Source organism: Marmota flaviventris, chromosome 12, assembly GCF_047511675.1.
Source record: "Marmota flaviventris isolate mMarFla1 chromosome 12, mMarFla1.hap1, whole genome shotgun sequence".
Taxonomy (NCBI): Eukaryota; Metazoa; Chordata; class Mammalia; order Rodentia; family Sciuridae; genus Marmota; species Marmota flaviventris.
Window position 1 is genome coordinate 87347996 of NC_092509.1, and position 21004 is coordinate 87368999.

Here is a 21004-nt window from a genome sequence, read left to right on the forward strand (position 1 = left end):
ATAGCTTTGACCTTGCTGCTTGCTTCCAAATTTTCTAAGCAATAAAAACAATTTTGCATCAGTGCTTCAAAAGGTATCTTTCTATTTTCCCCTTCCCTTTTCTCCTCTCCTATAATGAGGACACACTTATTCCATGAAAAGTGCTAACCATTGCTGAAATTTAAAAATTATACATGAAATAGATAAATCTCATACTAGGTGAATCACAGGTCAGAAGGCACCTGAAGAGTCACTGTCCCACAAGTTATGTGCAGTAACAGAATTGAACATTCTGGCATTTGGGAGAATAAAGAGAGATTAGCTCTAAATGGAATTAGGATAGTTTGTAGCTATGACCCTAACACTTTCCATGGAAAGATGCATGCAGTTGTCTAGGGGGAGTGGGTGGAGGGTCCTCTTAGGTAGAGGGAAGTGTCAACTAAAAAAAAAATGTAGGTTTTAGAATGTTTGGTGAGCAAGTTCTTCAGCACAATCCTAATGCAAGTTTAAGAAGCTCTAGCTAGAAAATCTGAACTTACTCCTAAGCAGGAGGCTTTGATCCCTGAAAGAACAAAAATATCTAAATAAAGTATTGGCTTGTCTTTCTCCAACCTTGCTTTTTATAATAGGAATTCAGTGTATGACAGTCATAACTAAGATTTGCTTTCCTGATAATTTTTTCTCTTGAACCGAACTCAATATTTATTTCTTAAGCTTAAAAGAACACAGACTGTCTTTATTATTATGGGAACATTAAACATTTAATTTTCTGTTTCATTTAACAAATAATAAGTGCCAATTTTGTGCCGGATGTAGTCTTTCTACAGAAGAAAAGCAGATGATTGTGTCTGGGATGGAAAGTCTTTAGTGAGGAAACAGGCGTACAGATATCACTACAATCAGACAGTGGCTCTGAAAGGGTGTGTAGGGAATGCCACAGGAACGCAGGAGGTGCTCATGCCACTGGGAGGTAGTGAGGGCTTCCTGGAGGAAGCAGCATTTTAACTAAGAGATAAAGGCAGGGCAGGAATTTTTGGGTAGTTTAATATGGAAAGGGCGAAGGATATTGTAGGAAAGAAGAAACACATTTTCATATCTCAGTGAGAAAAAAACTGATTATTGGGGAAAGAGATATGAGAACATGATGGGACCAGGAGGATATACAGGAACATACAGAAGATCAGTTACTGACTTCAGGAGCTTTAGGGTGTGAAATTGGGTAGTAGATGCTACAAGTACTGTGAAAACTTGGAGATGTGTCCTGAGGTCCAGCGAAACCAGTGAGAGTGCATGAATTTGATTAGGGCTTGTATTTGGAGAGGGGACATTGCTCCAGGTGTGGTGAGCAATGTGAACCTCTCTCCTGAGGTCACATAGTGTGGTTGGTGGACAGTAGGGCACAGACCCTGTCTTTAATAGAGAGGCGTCTTTGGGATGGCAGAACTTAAAGTTGGTCATGTTACTGGCATTTTTTATGGAAAGTTGAAAAGGCCAAGTGGCATTTATGGAAGTAAGATAGAAAAACCTATGCTGGGAGGGGGGGTGTCAGTAAGTTCAAGTCCAAGTTATTGGCATCTATAATTAATTTTGTGATGCTGGCTATGTCACATGTCCCTGAGCATCTAGAGCTATAGTGAATGACGTGAGAACTGTTAAAACTTCATAATCAGATTCATTCCATTGTTCTTCCTTTTTCTTGTCCCTTCTTGTTCCTCTTCAATCCTCTTTGTCTATTCTGGTGATCTTTCCTCTGTTTTGATCAAGTTCATACCTTTCTCTTTCTCTCTCTCTTTATCATCCCCCTACCCCCACCTTATTTTGGATTAGCTTGTACTTATCAGAGAAAACATTTGACCTTTGACTCTTTGCTACTGGCTTATTTAACTTAGCGGGATAGTCTTCAGTACCACAAAGTGTCAGTGGATTAAAGAAGGTGGACTGGGGGTGGGGTGCTGGGGACTGAATTAGAGCCCATTGTGCTTCATGCTTTGGTGATTTTGTCAGGGTACATAACTAAAAAAGGGGGGCAGGAGAAGGGAGGGAGGGAGAGAGAGAAATAGGCAGAATGCAAAGAAAAAAGTAAATAAAAAATAAATAAAATGCTATCCTAACAAAACACACACACAAACACACACACACACACACACACACACACACACACACACAACAGCAGCAGCAGCAGCAGCAACAACAACAACACCCAAAAAACAAGACAACAAGCAAAACCTTCATAATCTACAAGATCAGTATTTCCGGTCCTAAATTTCTATTATGTCTTTAACAGATAGAGATCTGTTGAAATGTTTAGTGGGTTTTGCTGTCATACTCTTGCTATTTGGCCTTCAAAGGTTGGGTGAACCAAGACTTAGATCCAAAGGTCTTGGATTTAAGTTTCAGTGCTATCAGTACTAGCTTCATGACCCTATTTCCTTAAATATAAAGCTGGGGTAGTGTTTGCCTTGCCTACCACAGGTTGTTTTGAGGACCAGATGTGATGACTAAAACATTGTGTAGTCTATAAAGTGCCAAAGGAAACACTCTAAAAGAAAGTAGCAGTCCTTACTATAATTCCTTGTGGGGAGATACAGTGTGTACAGAGGCAGTACCTGTTAGAGCAGAGAGTAACAAACATAAAGGAAACATTTTAAATAAAATGTAGCTAAAAAGTAGTCAGTGACTTCTTCTGTAAGAACCAGGAGAAAGAAGATAAAGAGTGGGAGAATAAAGTTGCTAACTTTGACTCTGGGGATCATTAAAAAATTGTAAAATCTCTGTGCTGGACATTGTAGATTTATTTTAATGCAGAAGGTAGTGTCATGCAGTTAGTTTTTGAAATGTGGCTCAATAGCAAGCCAAAATGAAAATTATACTTGTGAATATCAAGAAGCATACAAAAAACACCAAGGTTTTAAAAAGTTATTTGCATCTCTGTATTTATCACTAACATTTTTATATAAAATGCTTCAGATGATAAAAATAGATAATTTATTGGTTTACTCTGGAAAGAACACAGAGAAAGGTAGGCTACAAAACAGTCAAGTTTTATCAGCACATTTCTAATCACCTTGTGTATAAAGTTGGAAATCTAGAAGTGCAAAAGAAGCATCTATAGAAATTGTAGCGAGCTCTGATATAAAGTTCTAGCCATGGTTCTGCTCATGGACTCCACAATAGCTACCATAAAGGGAGCATTTCAGACTTAGTGCTCTGTAGCTGTTCCCTCAGAAATTCCTCAGTCCTTGATGCATAGTTTGAGGAATGCAGACCTCTGGAGGTTGTATTTTATGGGTTGCTATGGAAGTGTCTAAATATTATGAACAATGCTGTTGTATATGTATACAATGGAATTAGGGCAGCTAGAAATTATTTTCATATCCCTGAAATATAAGCTTCCAATTTAAAAGAATGGCAGGAGTTTTTTTGTTTGTTTGTTTTTTTTTTTTAAATAAGTGAATTATCCTTTATTGCATGTTTGGATCCTCAGTGGCAAGTCTTGGGATTTCCAAAGAGCTTTCAGGGCAGGGAGAGACCTGAAGACTCTCACAGGAAAGTATAAGCAGAGCCTGGGGCCGGAGACCCAGGGCAGGAGCAGTGAAGAGCATGGTATCCTGCAGGAGCTACAGTATAACACTGATGTTACAAGCAGAAGTGCTTTAAAATCTCACCCCAAAGGTGTGTTTGGAGGGAAACAAAATAATACAATTCTAGGTTCCAACAGATCCCGAACAGCAAGAGAAGCACCCCTCTTCTACCTCCCTGTTTTGCACCATGGGATTCTGCACTCTCAGCTCCTCAGAGTTACATGTTTGACTTTTTTAGATTCCAATAAATGTTTATGAAACTTAGTTGTAATTTTAATACCCACTGTAAAATACACTGCTCTCTTCCTCCCACCTAGACCTAAGGTAGGGTTCATTAAATAAGAAAGACAGTTCTCTGTATGCATCTTTTTGAATAACAGTTCTCTGAATGCTCTCTTCTTCTGTAGATGTGCTAAAAGACAGTTTCCTCTCTGAACATTTCTAATTTGTGAATTCGAAATGCAACAAGCCCACGTCACACGCTGCCCCAAGTGAACAGGAACTAACTGCAGCTGGCTTTGTGGCTTTTCTTGTTTTCTTTCCTTTTTCTCTCCTCCTTCTGACAGCTGCTGCTGAACATCTTCCTTTTCATGAAAGAGGGGAAAATATTTCTCACAAGCCCTTCTGTCTCCACCAAGAAAATCAACTTAAAAAACTGAAAATGTAAAAGGACTGAAGTTTTACTTTGCAGAGTGGAGGGAAATCCACTGGTCTCAATATCTGATTAAAGTATCCATCTCATGTTGCATCTCTATTTTCCCTGCCTGTGAGGAGAGGGAGCTCCTCTTCCCTGTTTTCTTTTTGGTTCCTTGCTAAAACAGCATGAAAATAAAATTTTATTGATTTATTTTTATTCTGATTAGTTACACATGACAGCAGAATGCATTTTGATACATTGTATACAAAGAGAGCACAACATCTCATTCCTCTGGCTGTACAGATGCAGTCACACTAGTTGTGCAATCATACATGTACATAGGGTAATAATGTCCGTCTCAATAAAAGTAAACTTTTAAAAGACTGTTCCTATTGACATCAATTTTTAAAAATATAGTATATGCTGCCACCTGCATTTTTTTTTTTTTTTTTTGGTGGTGCTGCAGATTGAACCCAGGGCCTCATACAAGTGAGGCAAGCACTCTACCAACTGAGCTATATCCCAACCCTTGCCACCTAGATATTCTTGTATAGAATACTCTTTTAAAAGGCTAGGAGGTCTAGAAAAAAATATAATAAGGAGAAGTTGTAAAATATCTGTTGAATGAAACATCATCTGAGAATCATTCCCAGACTTGAAATTGCCCATTTTCCTTTTTCTTTTGAAGTCCTTAGTGTATAATGAAAGAAAGTCAGCAAAAGGGTTCAACTGTAATCCAGAGTAAATATAACAAGACTTAAGAACTAATCAAATTCTGCAGCAGTCTTGGTACAGTCTCATATCAAGTATTATTTGAAAGGGGGCTCATTAGTCTAGTATTCAAAATAGGCTTTGCTGTAGAGATTCTTGTTATATTCCATGTAATAAATGCTTTATATTCATGGAGTCTGTACACACTTTAGTTTTTATTCAAATATCAAACAAAAGATGGAAATGTAAAGGACAAATATAAAAATAAAAATAACTTGGTTTTCATTAGGAACTACTCAGAAGCTTGTTGCTATTGCTTTCTCCCCATGAAATAGAAATTCAAACAATTAGCATAAAGCTCTTTAAATGTCTGACATGAAAAATAATTGTTTTGAAAATATTAGTGGTAGACATGTGGTGATAGGTAAGTGGTTTTCAGCAAACAGATTAACAACCAGCAGGGTTCTGGAGTACAGCTGTGGTCTTCCTGCCTGGTGAGACATGATTCTACTGAGTGGACAGAAATCGCCTCTCACTCACTGTTTCTAGGTTGATGAATTTCTCAAGAAGGAAGTAGGTTAGTTAACTGTGTCATCTGTGAGCAGCTTGAACATGACACAGAGATAGCCAGTATTTTATATGCTTCATCAAATGACAGGGTGCATGGTGTCATTCAATATTTTGGAGAGATGCAAGGCCTCACATCATCCTTTTGTCAAAGATTCCTTATCTCCCCTTGATTGAAGTCTTCAAAAGTTTTGCTCCAGATGAAAGAATAACAGAATATATTGTGATGATCAATTTAGTTCTTTCTTGCAGTCTATGAGGTACTGGATTCTATGTCAGTGGTTCTCAACCAGGGATGATTTTGTCCTCCATGGGATATTTAACAACTTCAGGAGACATTTTGGATCATGGTGACTAGAAGTGGGGGGCAGGGATAATGGAAGTGTGCCCCAGTACTGGATGGCCTCCACACATAACATCCAGCTCCAATGTCAACAGGGTCATCGTCCAGAGCCCTGTTATGAATTCTCAGAACAAATTTCATATCATATATATACGCACACGCGTGAACACACACACATGTATGATATAATTTTGAAGTATTTTCATTCTTTTATGATTATAAGGCTAAATGTTTTAATTTTCCATGTTTTAGAGTTTTGATATAAAATCAGTTATGTTATAGATAGCTTGAATCTGCAGCACCTGATTGTAGTTTTTGGGTTTGTTTGTTTGTTTGTTTGTTTTTTTGTTAGTTTTTTGGTACTGGGGATTAAACCCAGGGGCACTTAACTACTGAGTCACATCCCCAGCCCTTGTTATTTTTCATTTTTAGACAAGGTCTTGCTAAATTGCTGAGGTTGGCCTCAAACTTGTAATCTTCCTGCCTCAGCCTCCTGTGCCACTGGGATTATAAGCATGTGCCACTGCATCTGGCCTGAATGTATTTTTGAAGACATGATAAGGATATTCATTTGCTCTTCTGTTTGCTCACTTATAAGCCTCCAAAATGAGGCTATCTCCCAACCTGACAATTAGTTGAAAGAGAAATACAGGAAAAGAGGTTCTAATCCACATTTAAGATACAAGCACTGAAGACACGATCACAGTATTTTGCTGAGTTATTAACCCATCTGAGTTTTCTTCATTTTGTTGAAGGACGAGAGTGGCATGAGATACATAATATTATTACTGCATAGTTAAGTATCAATGCAATTCTACTTATAAGCAATGGAATTCTTCATCCATCTTGGATTCCAACCATGAGAACTCTCTTCCCACCCATCTCTTCCATTGCAACAGAGGGCAGGGAAAAGGAGATCTGGAAGAGAACTGGAAGGGCTGTGGATGCAATTCACTCACTTCAGAGAAACAAAGCGGCAGTGCATGGCTTTGCCATAGCATGTGGCCATGTTAGAAGAAACCTCATTTCACAGAAATCAGCTGATAAAAAGCTCAGTCCCTAATTGGAATTGGCCCATATATGTCTGTCCATATAGCTTTTACCAAGCTGGGGGTAAAAAGGGCACTGCATGTCAATAAATTAAATTGTAGTAACTCTGACCCTCCATCACTATTCCTGCAGAACATTCCTGAATTATTTCTGGACTCTTCAAAGAGTGTCCCACATGTATTAACCACCTTCATCACCTTCTCTGTCCTGTACTGTTCCTCTTGGCTGGTGTCCACTGCCTTTCTGCTCCCGAAATGTACCTTTGCTAGTGGTGCCCTTAGTGGATCAGGATCCTGCTCAGGAGCCCTGTCCAGATTCTCTCAGAGCTGGGAGTTGTGGATATGGTTCTAAGCAGTCAGTGAAAATGTTTTTCTCTCCAATTTCATGCTTTCTTCTGACCCCAGGGCCTGCCCACAACATTGTTTTCCATGGGAACACATGACATCTTTGTAAGGGCAGCCCCTCAGCTCCATATCACCCACAAACAACTCCAAAATGAGCAGAAAACCCAAATTCTTTGTCAGGTACAAGCAGAAGTCCAGACATGGGGCTGATCCTTCTCACCCCAATAACTGTTCTTTATTTTATTTTCCTACTGACAAGGAAAAATAACATGCAGCCTTAGCTCTACCCAGTAGTTTATGCTCCCAAACCAGAATATTTATTATTTTATCTAGAATATTTTCCTGCATTCGGATTAATGATGACAACATAGGTGTCATAGATGAATATTTTCTTTATGCTCATATAAAAGAAGGACCATTCTGAGATTATAGAGAATAAATTGTCCATTCTGAAATAAAATAAAAACGTCTAGTGTTGGTAGAAAAACTAATAGTGATATTTTAAACAATTTTCCATAACTTCTTCTTAGTCGTCTTTCAAATTCTTTGGTGTTCAGTTTCATCCATCGCATGCTGTTAAATGAGGGGGAAAAAGACTTTTTCAGAAAAAGGAATGGATTAAGGAGTAAATATTATAGTTCATATGTCATCAGCCAAGAGCAGTGCTGGATACAAAGAAGAATTTTGTTTAGCCTAGAACGTTTTAAGAATCCAGGTCAGTGGAGCCTTTTACATTTAGCTATGCTGAAGAACTGAGGCTTTTTACTCCTCTCCTCCTCCTCCTCCTCCTCCTCCTCCCCCTCCTCCCCCTCCCCCTCCCCTTCCCCCTCCCCCTCCCCCTCCCCTTCCCCCTCCCCCTCCCCCTCCCCTTCCCCCTCCCCCTCCTCCTTCACAGGGAGGTACCAAGGATTGAACTCAGGGGCACTCAACTACTGAGCCACATCCCCAGCCCTATTTTGTATTTTATTTAGAGACAGGGTCTCACTGAGTTGCTTAGGGCCTTACTTTTGCTGAGGCTGGCTATGAACTCGTGATCCTCCTGCCTCAGTCTCCCAAGCTGCTGGAAGAACTGAGGCCTTTTTTGATCACGACTTTTAAATTCTTCATCTCCAACATGATCACTCACTTGGATACCAGACTCAAGTGTGTGACTGCCAACTCACGGACTCCACTTGAGTGTCAGAGAGGAATCTCAAAATGTCACGTTGAGGACTGCACCTCCACAACCACCCTGTTCTAACTCCCTCACACTTCCTTGTCTAAGTCTGTGGCAACTCCAGTGTTCCTGTTCGTCAGGCCAAAAGCTTTGGAGTCACTCTTGATTCCTACTAAGATTTATCTTTCTCCCTCCATGAAACCCATTACCAATCTTGTGAATTCCAGTGCACAGAACTTCTGTTACCTCCACTAATACTGTCCTCAGACCAAGCCACCGAGATCTCTCATCAGAATTACTATAACACATCATGAAGATAATTGTAATAAGTCTTCTGACTAGACTCCTGCATCCATGTTGTGCTCCTAAACTAGTTTCAACACATATTCTATAAGTTAGAATGCTTAAAACTCTCCAACAGAACCCAGTGTCACTCACAGTGAAAGTCAAAATTCTTTAAAGGACCTGGAAGGCCTTTCAAAATATGCTTCCCTACACTATTACCTATTAGACCTGGTCTCATCTCCTATCTAAGCCAGCTTCTTGAGTATCTGACCTGTGTAGTCACATGAGGTCCTGTGTTCAGATGGTCCCCACTCGTGATTTAAGGCTCATGAAGTTCTTAATTCTGAACAAGGGCCCCCACATTTTTAAGTTTGTGCTGACACCTACAAATTGTGTAGGTAGCCCTCCTCTGGTACTCTTCTGCTCACCCCTACCCTCAGGCTGACCTCCTGAGACCATTCTGAAAACTCTAGGCATTCTCTTGCCTCTGTGGCTCTTTGGACATGCTGTTCTCTCTGCGGTGCTGGCCCCTTCACCCAGGGAGCTTCTGTGACTCAGGCCTTCGTCTTCACGTCTTTACCCATGTGCTGACTTTTCAATCACACCCTAACCACACTATTCATATTACAAACTCTTTCTCCATTCTCTTTATCTGATGTGTTTTTCTCTCACTGAACTGATGACCTCCTTAAACTTTTTGAAAATTTTCTTTGATTATCATGGTTGTGTATTATCTATACTTGCTCTCGATTACAAGAAGCCTCATGAAGGCCATGATCTTTGTTCTTTGCTCTCTGTGCATGATTAATAAGTATATGTTGAATAAACATTGAAGATTGATAGCAGGGAATAAAGCTTCAAAAACTAATCATGTAATATAGATTAATGTGTTATGTTTAGTTTTATTGCAGAATGTGACTCTCAGCCAATCATTTGTTGTGTCCATATACTGTGCATCTCATTCTAATTCAAAGAGTAATGGGTCAAGATTCTCTAAAGGCCACCGAAATATGATAAAGTTACAGTTTATCTAAACATAGGCAACTTGAGGCCAATTTTGAAATATAACATATTTTGCAGGGAAGGGCATTATTGGTTTTGCAACAAAAAGAACCTAGTGAGTTGGGATTCCTTATTATAAGCAAACAAACAATGTACCCCTGCATTCCTCAGCCCCATAAGAATAATGAACTTTAAGTACACAAAGAACTTTCTGCTTAGTAAAATGGAAACCTGCTGGGGGTAAAGGCCCAGTCAAGGACTGAACCAAGGCAGAAGTAAAGAGCTGGTTCTGACTTAGCTTTACTGAGTTTCATTTCCTTCAAGTGAGGCTGCAAGCATGTGGCTCTCCTCAGGCCCTCTCAGGTTATGCTGAAGACCCAGGCTCTCCACAGCAAAACAGCACATCTTGTCCCCTCTTGAGCCCTTGCACCAATATTTACAGAATGATGACAGCTTACCAGCAGGACTTGGCCCTTTCTTTCTGGGCAGTAGCTTTGCTTTTTCTTGAATTACATTATGAATCATATTCTTTGAGCCTTTTCCTATAAGATGGTGACCTTCTCTTACTGAAAAGATAAGCACAATTAGAGGAGAATTACTGCAAATCCACACTACCTCATCTGTCCAGCCTTAGGCCTCTGTGCCCACATATTCTTTCTCTTCTGTTCTCAGGGATGAACTGTCTGTGCAGGCATCCAACGCCACCCACTCCCCTTCTGGAAGGATATTGTTCCAGGAATATTTCCTTCTCTTGGACTTCCCCTTTATTACCATGATCTTTCCCATCAGCTTATTAATATGCATTGTCTTCTCCCATCAAAAAAACTGAGTTCTCTTGATCCCTTTACTCCCTGTCAGCTACTGCCTCCTTTCCTTTCTTTATAGTGAGTCTCCAACTATGCTTGCTGTCTCCACCAATAAATAAAATAGATCCATTTTGTCCTGAATTAGGTTTTGTGTTTAACATTCCATAAAAGCTGGATTCTCTGTGCCATTAAAACCAAGTATTGTGTTCAAATCCTTCTCACTGGATCCATAAGGAGACTCTGATTTGGTTGGTTATCTTCTTCCCCTAAATATATATATATTTTTTGCTTCCAGGAAAAGTCCAGTTTTTCTTTACTTCACTGGTCATTCCTTTTCATTTTCCATTCTTGGTTCCTCTTAATCACCTAACTTAAATTTGGATTGTCCCAAGGCTCAGCCTTCAAATCCTCCTTCTTTTCTCATTATTCTTGAGTGACATTTGATTCTTACAGTTTTAGTATCATCTGTGTACTGAAAACTCCCTACATTTAGATCCATCCCTTTTACTCAAGACTTAAATATCTTTACTTAAATGTTTAAAATTAGGATCTCCATGTTTCCCATTATTCTTAACTTGCTCTTGACAATTTTTTTCTACTCTCCATGGGTGTAGAGGAGACTTTTTCCAGGTACTTAAGCCACAATCTTTAAAGTCAGTCTTGCTGCTCTCACATCTAGTTTGTTGTACATCACATTAGCTTTGTCTTCAGAATATATTCAGAGATGACAATTCCTTCTTATCAGAGTTCATTACTACTCACCTGGCCAAAGATACCATTATTCTTTGCTTTGATTGTACAGCTGACCTCTTAGATAAACTTTGTATTTTCCATCCTTCATCTTTAGTTCTATTCTCAATGTACAACTGAGAGAGATCCTTAAAAAAATAAAACAAAGGGTTGATTATTCCTCTTTTCAAAATCTTCGACCAATTCTCTACTTGGCAAGAGAAAAGCCAGAGTCCTAAAGTGCTCTCAGCATTGTGATCCTCTACAATTTCTTTGATTTTATCTCCTTTTTTTCAGGTTTCACTACACATGCATCTTCCTTGGCCATGCCTGGTATCTTGGTTAATCTTCTTTCAATGTAACAGAGTAACTGAAACTGGATCATCTATAAAGAAAAAAGACTTATTTAAGTCACAGTTCTGTAGGTACAGAGCATGGCACTGGTATCCTCTTGATGCTTGGTAAATACTACATGATGGGTCATGACATGGCAGTGGGTACCACATGGCAAGCAGCATAAGCAATCTAGAGAGAGTTTGCTTTTATAACAAAGCCACTCCTGACATAATCCATTAATCCACCATCTACTCGTTCACCCACAGGGCCCATGCTGAGGAGGAGGGCTGCTGTAACAAGTGGAATACGAGTGAAAGATCAAGAAAAAGGTAGGAAATACCGGATGTTATTTCAGTCTACTTTTCCATGATTGAATCTTCCCCAAATATAAAAATATCCTAATTTTCAGACATATCAGTATAATTTTCTTTTGCAAAGCATGACACAAACTGATCAATTGGGAGATAAAAACCTGAGGTCATGCATGAATGATCCAGGTGTCTTCTGAAGCCCCTTGTGATATATCTGAGTTAGCATGTGCCTGTGCATTTGTGTGTGTTTGTAATTTGTGAATGTTCCCAGCTTTATGATGCATGTAAACTGCTGAGAGAGAGAGAGAGAGAGAGAGAGAGAGAGAGAGAGAGAGAAGGAGAGAAGGAGAGAGGGAGAGGGAGGGGGAGGCTGAGGGGGAGTAGGAGGGGGAGGGGGAGGAAGAGGGGGGATGGTGCCTGAGAAATCCCCAGGATTTTGTCATGGAACCTGATCTTCTAGTTTCCCTCTTGACTCCTGATGGTTGGACGGAAGCAAGCGGCAAAAGGATCTTGTGAAAGTGACCAGTGGTTTTATCTTCTAGTTCCTGGAGTCTAGTAGAAGGCTTATTTTGATATTGATGCCTAACTTCCTTTAGGACACTTTATTTCTATTTAAAATGTGTGGGGAAGTCTGAAAGGTCAAGCAAGTGGACCTGTAACCATCTTCTGAAAACTCCAGAGGGAACCATAAATAACCCAGGCAGGTTCTCTACTCTTTATGGGAGCGGTGTAGGTTGGTCATCTGAGGGTAAGTCAGATGATTTGAACATGCTCTTTCCCACCATGGCTTTGTGCTCTCAGACCGATGACTATATACACAAGTACTTTGCTTTTTCCTTGTGTGGTTTCTTTGTATCCTTTGGAGTCCGTCTCAACCCATTTGTGCTGCTAAAACAGAATACCACAGACTAAGTAATTCCTAAACTATAGAAATTTATTTCTCAAAGATCTGGAGGCTAGAAGGTCCAAGATCAAGGAGTTAGCAGGCTTGGTTGTCTGAGTCCATTTTTAAGGTGTTTCTCTGGGAAGAAGAAACTGTCCTCACATGGCAGGAGGTGTAGGAACAAAAGGAATTAACTCCTTTTGTTAAACCTTTTTATATGGGGGCCTAATCCCATTCAGGGAAATGGAGCCCTTAAGACTCAGCCATCTCCCACTACTACTTCTTCAGCAATTAAGTTTCAGCACAAATTCTGGGGGGTACAAGACCATTCAAACGATAGCAGAGTCAAGCTCTTTGACTCTTTATGCCTCTAGAGTTATTGATTACATTTTGTTAATTTGTAGTTCAGCAGGAATTGGTTAATATCCAGGTAGTTACTATTTACAGTAGGTTCTGTTTGCATTTACATGTGAGAGATGTATTGCTTACAAAGACAGAAAGGACAGCAATAGAACTTTGTCCATTAATGTCAGTCATGTCCTTAGAGATTAAACTGATGACTGTATAAAATCAAGAGAATTTATTGAAATAGACCAAATGCACATTATAAGTATTTTATAGTTCACTAAGCACATAATTTAGGCATATTCAATTAGTAATTTATTAGTTACCATTACATTTCAGGAATTTTTCTAGATATTAGAAGTATAGAAGAGAATCAAATAGATCAAATCCCTGCCCTCATGAAACTTACATAGAGGTGATAAAAATAAAGACAGTGAGCAAATAGATAAATAAATGATATAATTCCTGGCAGTGATATATAAGTCACGAGAGACATAAAAGGAGAGGGCAATGTTGGAGAGTAATTATGGCAAATTTGGGAAGGCCTCTCAGAACATGTGAAATTTGAACACAGACCCAAAAGAAATCAGAAAGCAAACTATGCAATATCAGGATACATGGCAGGAATCCAGGGGAAAGCTGGTGGTGCTAGGATTAGGTCTAGGACACCAGACACAGTGGAGGTGGTACTAAGCAGTCACATTCCCAGTAAAATCTGGACACAGAGCAGCCATGAGTTGCTGAAGAAGTTGATGTAAGATATGAGAGAAGTCAAAGATGACTTTAGAGCCGAGCCACAGGGAATAAATTTGGTGCTAATGAACATGGTAAAGGTTGTGGGAAGAGGAATAAGCTCAGAGAGGTGAATGGAATCAAGAATTCAGCTTGAAAAATGTTAAATTCGCAAAGCCCTTTGGGTATCCATGGGAGATACTGAACAGGGAGTCTAAATTTTAGGAGAGAGGTCGAGGGCTGGAGATATAAATTTGAGATATCCATCCATAGACAGGACTAGTTGAGTGAACCTATGAAATAGGTGCAGATGGAGAAGAACATCAGTACTGAGAGATTGGGAAGAAGGGGAAGAACCAGCAAAGAATGGGGGTGGGGGCGGGGCAAACACAGAAGGGCAAGCTGGAGAAGGAGCTCTCTGGGAACCAAGAGAGCAAACAAGGCCTTTTCATAAGAAGGCAGTCTGTATGTGTTCAATGAACCTGACAGATCAAGAAAGAGAATTATAATTAGCCACTGGTATTTGAAGTGTGAAGGTCCTCAGGAGATCATCAGCCAAGTGTGGTCACACATTTATATCTCGGAAAGATCTTTTTTCTTATTTCATCTTGATTTTCCATCACCTGTAAATGCTTCTCTTTCTCAGTAGTCAAAATTATATGATCTAAGTTGTAGTGATTGGTCGATTTCTTTTTAAAAGTTATGTGTGAAGGCTTCTTTCCTGTCATTGCTCAAAATTTAGACCATCTATTTTCACAGCGACAAATCTATTTCATTGCCCACTCTGTGATGTATGTGTTGGAAACTATGAGGCCAAATTTTGAAAACAAAATCTATCTTTCCATAATAATGATCTGCTACAAATGTTATTATGCCTGTTTGCCAATGGTGTTCCAGCTATGTGTTTGCTATTTGGGGGTCTTAATGTTTCAGAAGCAATTTCTCTAATAGGGAAAGATTAGTGTCTAATTGTCTCAAAATTATTCCAGGGACGTTAGTGATGCAAATAGTATTTCCCAGGGAAAGTTCATTTACCCTCCTCCTCTTTCTCGGTATTTCAGTTAGCAGCTTGCCCACACAGTCACTGCTTACTCAGTGGGAAAAATCAAACACTGAATTTCTTCAAATATGGAAGAGAGAAACACCTTTCAAAAAAGGGCAGAAGGTCAACAAGGTTGTGTTCAGGGAAACCACAAGTTTTACCAGCACCCTTTCACCAGCTGACTGGAAAGAGAAGGAGGAAGAATTGGGAAAATCCTGTATTTTAGTTGGGAGTGGGTAGAACTTTTAATACGGATTTTTGGAGTTTAGAGTTCCTATTGTGTTTCTGAGACCTCTTCAGACTCTGGAGGCAGAACAAAAACACCCCACCCCTTTTTCTTCTTGGTTGGAATTTTCAAGAAAGGAGAACTCTTTTTTAGTATATGATAAAAATAGCTACTGCTTGTGCTACATGCATAAGTGCTGCCCGAAAGTTATTCCAGAGCACATTGGTCTTTCTGATTTAACCAACTTGGGAAGATTTTGAGCATGTACTCTGTACTCAACAGTGTGTGAGGCCTTTTAAAATAAGTTTTCAGACTTAATAGTCCTAATAAGCCCATTAAATAAATATCACTAATGACGTTAAATAGAAAAATACTTTGGAAACTGTGGAAACAAGCTGTGCCTTGCTCTGATTTATTCCATGGTGTATAGAACAGCAGCTTTCAGCTGTGCTTATGCCTGAGTTACTCCATGTCATAAAGCATCAGTTTGCCATGAGTTATACCATTTTGAGTAAAAGTACCAAGGTAGAATGACTCTATATCTTACTCGTGCAAGTAAATGACTGCCATCTGCCCAGCACAACAAGGCACATATGACAAAAAACTTATTTGTGTCAGTAAAACATGATCAAATTAATTGAGGAGCACAGGGACACATGCACATATCAAATCATACCAAACACAAGGTACATGAGTTTATCAGTCACATCAAGTGATCTGTAAGACGAGAACCCCAGGATGGTGCATAGCAAGAACACCAATTCTGTCACCTGATCACTTGCCACAAGTCTCACATAAAAAAATTGTCACAGTGAGGAATCACGACTCTGGCTTGAGCCCAATGGGAGTTATTCCTGCGTGTGAGGCAAGGCCTACTTTGAAACTCCATGCATTTGGAACCCTTTTCTTGATGGCTCTGGGTCTTGGTTAATACCCATATGGCCACCTGCAGTGACTGCATCTTTTTTAGCTTTCAGCCTTGGCTTTCCCTAAGGTATATTTAAATCCTGTGGCCACCTTAACCCATTTTCAGCCTTTCTGTGACCTATATATCTTTGTGTGAAGTGTGAGGTATGATTTGAATGTTATAGATATTAGTAATCAAGATTGGAATGAGGTAAAAGAACTTGTGTTGGCCATGGTCATGACCACCAAATGAAACCAAGAGTACCATCAGAGGAGATGACATTGACATGGCTTGTGGATTTATTGATGTTCAAGAAATTCTGACATTGGGGAAAGACAGATGTGTCTGGTCTATAGTACTGATGCAGTTTGCTCATAGCAAAAACCACGAGTGTTTAGGTAATTTTATTACCAAATAGGAAGTAATTGATAGAACCCAAACTTTCTGAATTTGAAGGCTGTTCCTTCCGCTGTAACATTCTGATAATTTAAGTGATAGATGGATGCATACATTGCTCACCAGGATGTTGTCTGGTAAACAAGGTTCTAAACACATTGCTATGAATCAGAGGCAGGAACAAGTAATTATCCATTGAAAACGTCAAAAACAGTATACTTTCTGCTGGGCTTCAACAGATAAAGATGAGATAATGACATTCCTGACATTTGGAGAAGCATAAGCAAAGGCAATGAAATTATAAGTGATGACTTTTGTGATCATATGTAGTATTTCTCAATGAATTAATAAGCCAATTGCTAAAGACCTTTTCAAAGTGTAATTTCAAGTCACTGTGTATTTAAATAGTCATTAATACGGATTTGAATTGGGTGTATGCTGGTAGTGATACAGTAGCCACCAGCATATGTACCCTGAAAGCTTTCTTGAATAATTATCTGCAAAGGGACAGTTGGAGACCTGCCTTAGGAAAACTTATAAAAAAAATTGGGCTATCAGGATAGAATAAAAACAGAAATAAGGGAGGCTTTAGGGAAGGTTGTCTTCTCTTAAAGTCTATACTTGTCAACAGCCCTTGAGCCAGTATTGGATTGACTTCAGGATATAATCCTCAGAAGGGTAATACTATTTGAAAGACTGAAGTTAAGACTAGCAAGATTAAAGATCTCAGGGAATAGCAAAGGGCATTGTAGTTCTAAGAAATCATAAAATCCAACTCAAACCAAGTCTAATCTGACCCTAGAGATTAAGACAAGAAAGAAGAATTAGGTCTCTAGGTACAAAAATCTGCTTAGCAAAGTATCTCAATTTGGGCAAACAGGGTTGGAGAGCAACTGTTCAGTATGGATGTGGTTTCCTTTCCAAGACCGGAACTGTTTCAAGGATGGGCAGTTCTGATGACTGAAAGCTTGTTTACTTTTGGCTGAAGTTGGAGGACAGAGCCTGAGGAGAGGCGGTATTCTTGGAGATGAGTTGCAATGGTTCCATTCACCAGTCCTGTATCAGTTTCCCCAGGGATAGTGGTGATGCAGTCCTAGCATTCCTGTACTGTGTCTGTCTGTGTTTTGCATCTTTCCTTCTGTATTTCTTGGGTCATCTATAGTTAAAGATGCTGGGCAAGACCCTGCTGAACAAATGTTTCTTAATACTACTTATAGCTTCTGAAATGGCACTTGGTCTCCGAGATAAGTATCCTGACTAGTTCCCCCTTCATGGTTCTCATGAGATTCACAAGGTTTCAGCTTCTTTTCTTCTTCACAGGATGCACCATAAGAGAGCATATGGTTGCTACAGCTCAGAAACCAATATTTCCCTTGATCTCTACCTGAATGTCTCAGTCATTTGTGGGTTATGTCTGTTTGGGTTTTAAGTCCTAACAGAATATTTGTATCAATTATATTTGCAAGTACACACGTCTTATTACCTAGACTATATCATGAGTTCCTCATCAGGGAATGTGAGCTTGGTTGATATTGCATGTGACACTTAGATTAGTGCCTAACTAGCACTTTTCACATTATTGCCCACCCGAATGGTACAAAGCATATTCTAGGGTTCCTGCCCAAGATGCTGTAATTTTGTAATTCCAAGATGGGGACCCAGAACAATTTTTTTTAAGTTGGGGATTTTGACTTTATTTTGAAAACCATCAAAGTTGTGAGCAAAAGTTCAAAAAACATTTATTAAATAATTATTGGCTTAGAGAGTAGGAGCAAAGAAAATGATAGGGCATGATTTAATTTTGTTTTCTTGTTCATGCAGCTGAATGTTGCTTTTTAAGTGGTAAAGTTCAAAATGCTCCTTAATGGAAAGCCAACCAATCACACAGTTACCACCCTCCATCCCATCCCATTTGCTTAATTCATTCTTTCCTATCCTTTGGATATTACCTTAAATGTTACTTCTTCAAAGACTAGGCTTAACTTCTCTAAATTCTTTAAAGTAGACCTCTTCCCACTCAACCCTTTTTGTGACTCCTGTTACATTTTTAAAAAATTATATTATATTGTATTTGTATAAAGTTTACAAAATTCATAAGTTTTGTAAATGCACATACTCATGTATATAACATATACATATATACACACACATACTTTATATATGTTTATAATCACATACACACTCATTTATTATCTCTCTGCTATTTTCATGTTGACAAGGATTTTGTTTAATCACCGATGCCATTTAGTGTCTGATACCATTCCTAATATTTTATCAATTTTGGCAAACATTTAATAAACAAAGCAATGAATGACCCACTCCAAAATCCCTGTGTTTGCATGGGTGGGATTTTTAAAATACTGATTATTAAAAAAATAAAGACAATAAAATTCACTGTTTCATGATTTATTTTGATGTTCTTTTATTTGGTTATTGTGTTGATGAGGTAGATATTACTGTAGAAGAAAATGAGATCTAGGAAATTGTGATAGGACATTGGAGAGAGAAGTAGCTTAGTAGCTGCCTGGTTACTCACCTCTTCAGTTCTGAAGGTCTCCCCACTGACTCTCCCCTAGGCTTGGTAGCTAGGTCTGTACATTCAGTAGTGATGTAGTTTTTTCATATTCATCTCTGGTGCATGTGTGAGAAAACCAATTATTCCCCACAGATGACAGAACACCATTCAGATGGAATTGCTGCTTGTTTATCACAGTATTTTAGGCATAATAATATTGCATATAAGGTCAGTGGAAACTTAGAATAGTTTTATAGACTGTTTATGAATTTCTGTTAGCAAATGAAAGTTTCTAATTATGATAATATTTGTATATTTTTATGGCTTTTATTAAGTATTGTTCATTAAAATACTAAAAATACTAAACAAATTTGGCATTTGGTCTTTTTGTTTAGTTTTGTTGTACAAACTTTATTTTTTAGGAAAAAAATGAGAAAATAGGTGGGTGTGAGGAAATAGATAAACATCTTTCCAGGTCTGTTGATTCACTAAAGTAGCTTGAATTTTGGTTTAAAATGTTGCAAATTAATCCTACAAATCACAGTGCTGAATTACTTATAGATTTCATTTCTTTTCCAATGGTTCAACGTTAAAAAAAATTTACTGTTTAATAAGTGCACTATGGATATGTAATAGAAAAGGTCACATGATTTAATATTGAATCCAAGAAGGAATATCCACTGCCTTCCTGTAGATAATAATAAGAACTGAACAGGTAACCTGAGAGTCAGCTTATAAATTCAGGACCAGGTCAAAAAAGGCAAGACACCTTTATATTGAAGCTTAACCTTGGTGATCCTCTGGACAGTGATAATGCAAATTTGAACTCTTGTACCTGGCTTCATCTGGTTTCTCATTGAGTATGTGGCAGCCATTCCAGAGCTGTAAAATTGACTCAATTAAATTGAATTGTTTAGGGTCTGGGGATATAGCTCAGTTGGTAGAGTGCTTGTCTTGCATGTATGAGGCCATGGGTTCAATCTCCAGCACCAAAAAAAAAAAAAGAAAAGAAAAAGAAAAAAAATTGAATTGTTTAAAGGTAAAGTTTGATTGTCCTTGATTGTATTCTGGTTAAGTGGTGAGCTAGTCAGGCAGCTACCTGGGCTACTAATTTTGTAAGAATATAATGTCCATGTAATAAGTCTAAGTGAACTGCCAGGTCACTCAATTTTCCAATTGCACCATTTTTTAAATTGGTCAAGATGAATCTTAGTCTTACTCTAACTCACAGAGGTGATATCCAAAAATGAACATTAAATGCATCCTCACTGACACTGACCCACCTTGATTTAGTATTTGGTGATAGCAGGTGGAAGTTGCACAGTGTGCAAAAGGCCAATTCTAAAACTGGTCAGCTCAAAGCTACTGTCAGGCTTCATACGGACAGGCAGTTCAGTGCACTGAAATCCTGAAAATGAATAATAAATGAGCTGGGCACGGTGGCACAGGCCTGTAATCCCAGCGGCTCAGGAGGCTGAGGCAGAAGGATTGCAAGTTCAAAGCCAGCCTCAGCAAAAGTGAGGTGCTGAGCAACTCAGTGAGACTCTGTCTCTAAATAAAATACAAAATAGGGCTGGGGATGTGGCTCAGTTATAGAATGCCCCTGAGTTCAATCCCTGGTAATAATAAACAATACATAAGCAAGCAAGCTAGCACTGTTACTGGGGAAAATGTTTTTTAAGTCTGCATTCTCAAACCCATTTCAAGAATTTGAGTGTTGTAAAAATTACAAAGGAAAACATGAATTCTGAAAAGTGACAAACAGTATTTAACTTGGAAATTAGAAAGTCCCAAAATATTGAAAATGTTGTAGTGAATGAGCATGATATATCTATTTTAAATGTAAAGTGAAGTGAAATCTACAACATGTAGAAAGTTAGTTTCTTCCAGCCTTAATAAAATATTATATCTATTTAAAACATGCAATACCCTATTTAAATAATATATTTGCTTGAAGAAATGCTAAAGTATTAGTCTAATGGGACTCTTCATTAACTTGTCTTGTCCAAACTCTGACCCTAGTCTTTCCCTTGCATACAACTTCCGGGTTTGTAATGTCACTCTGCTGGTGAAAAATATCCAACAGGTAAGCGTTAACTATTGGTAGAAGTCTGAACTCCT

The 21004-nt window shown here is 38.7% G+C and overlaps 1 long non-coding RNA gene across 1 annotated transcript in view; it reads left to right on the forward strand.

Moving 5' to 3' along the window:
- LOC139707842 (uncharacterized) overlaps positions 1–21004 on the forward strand; it is a 262953-nt gene that overhangs the window by 91187 nt on the left and 150762 nt on the right. The window contains exon 2 of the long non-coding RNA XR_011709268.1: positions 11793–11855. This is a non-coding gene — a long non-coding RNA (uncharacterized lncRNA). The remainder of the gene's footprint in view (positions 1–11792; positions 11856–21004) is intronic.